The following is a 2,362-nucleotide window of genomic DNA, read 5'->3' as shown; positions in this document are numbered from 1 at the left end:
ATATTGAAAGAGATGAAAGGAATGGAATAGTGTGGAATGGAAAGAAATGTAATGGAATGGAGTGGAGTGGAGAGGAGAGGAATGGAATGGAATGGAATGGAATTGAATGCAATGCAATGGAATGGTGACACTGTTGAAAGGAAAGAACGAAATTTCGATACTGTCAAAAGAACGGAATGGAATAGATTGGAGTGGAATGGAATGGAATGGAACGGAGTTTACTGGAGTTCCATGGAGTAGAGTGGAATGGAGTGCACTGTAGTGGATTGGAGTGGAAAGGAGTGGAATGGAATGGGATGGAATGGAATGAAGCGGAATTGTGTGGAGTGGATTGGAGTAGAAATGTATGGAGTGGAGTGGAGTGGAAAGGGGTGCAGTGGAATGGAGTGGAATGGAATGGGATGGAACGGAATGTAATGGTGTGGGGTGGAGTGGAGTGGAGTGGAATGTAATGGGGTAGAATGAAATAGGATGGAATGGGATGGAGAGGAATTGAGTGGAGTGGAGTGGAATGGAGTGAAATGGACGGAATGGAATGGAATGGAATGGAATGGAATGGAATGGAATGGAATGGAATGGAATGGAATGGAATGGTGAAATAAAATGTGAGTTGAGATTGTGCCCCTGCACTCCAATCTGAGTGACAGAGTGAGATCCTGTCGAAAGAAAGGAATGGAATAGAATGGTGTGGAATGGAATGGAGTGGAGCAGAGTGGAGTGGAGTGGAGTGAAGTGGAGTGTAGTAGGGTGGAGTGGAGTGGAATAGAGTGGAATGTAATGGGATGTAATGGAATGGAATGGAGTGGAATGGAATGGAGTGGAGTGGAATGGAATGGAATGGAATGGAATGGAATGGAGTGGAGTGCAGTGGAATGGAGTGGACTGGAGTGAAGTGGTGTGGAATGAAGTGAAACGGAATGAGATGGAGAGGCATTTAGTGGAGTGGAGTGGAGTGGTGTGGAATGGAATGGAATAGAATGGAATGGAATGGAATGGAATGGAATGGAATGAAATAGAATAAAATGGTGAAATGAAATGTGAGCTGAGATTCTGCCAGTGCACTACAGGTTGGGTGACAAAGTGAGATCCTGTCAAAAGAAAGGAATGGAATGGAATGGAGTGGAATAGTATGGAATGGAATGGAATGGAGTGGAGTAGAGTGGATTACAGTGGAGTGAAGTGAAGTGGAGTGGGGTGGAGTGGAGTGGAATAGAGTGGAATGGGATGGGATGGAATGGAACGTATTGGAGTGCAGTGTAGTGGAGGGGAAAGGAATTTAATGGAATGGAGTGGAGTAGAGTAGAGAGGAGTGGTGTGGAATGGAGTGGAAGGGTGTGGAATGGAATGGGATGGAATGTAATGGAGTGGAGTGGAGTGGGGTGGAGTGGAGTAGAGAGGAGAAGGGTGGACTGGAATGGAGTGGAATGGAATGGGATGGAATGGAACAGAGTGGAGTGGAGTAGATTGGAGTGGAATATAGTGGAATGGATTGGACTGGAGTGGAATGGAATGGAATGGAATGGAAGCGAATGGAATAGAATGGAGTGGAGTAGAGTGGAGTGGAGTGGAGAGCACTGGAGTGGGGTGTGGTGGAGTGGACTGGAATCGAGTGGAATGGAAAGGGATGTAATGGAATGGAATGGAGAAGAGTGGAGTGGAGTGGATTAGAATGGAATGGAATCTAATGGCGTGGAGGGCAGTGGAATGGAGTGGATTGGAGTGGAAAGGTGTGAAATGCAGTGTAATGGAAAGGGATGGGGTGTAATTTAGTGGAGGGCAGTGGAGTGGAAAGGATTGGAATCGAATGGGATGGAATGGAATGGAATAGAGAGGAGTGGAGTGAAGTGGAATGCAATAGAATGGAGTGGAATGGAATGGGATGAAATAGAATGGAGGATAAGGGAGTGGACTGGAGTGGAATGGAATGGAGTGGAATGCAATGGAGTAGAGTGCAGTGGAGCGGAGTCGAGTCTAATGGAACAGAATGGAATGGAATGGTGAAATGAAATGTGAGCTGAGATACTGCTACTGCACTGCAGCTTAGGTGACAGAGTGACATCATTTCGAAAGATAGAAATGAAATGGAATGGCGTGGAAAAGGATGGTTTGGAGTGGAGTGGACTAGAGTGGAATGGAACGGAATGGGATGGGATGGAATGGAATGGAGTGGATTTCAGTGTACTGGAGTGGAGTGGAATGTAATGTAATGGAATGGAGTGGAGTGGAGTGGAGTGTAGAGGAGTGGAGTGGAATGGAGTGGAATGGAGTGCAATGTAATGGGATGAAATGGAATGGAGTGGAGTGGAGTAGAGTGGGGTGGAGTGGACTCGAGAGGAGAGGAGTGGACTGGAATGGAGTGGAA

This window comes from Hylobates moloch, unplaced genomic scaffold (genome assembly GCF_009828535.3).
Source record: "Hylobates moloch isolate HMO894 unplaced genomic scaffold, HMol_V3 SCAFFOLD_179, whole genome shotgun sequence".
Lineage (NCBI taxonomy): Eukaryota > Metazoa > Chordata > Mammalia > Primates > Hylobatidae > Hylobates > Hylobates moloch.
Note: the sequence above shows the minus strand (reverse complement) of the source record.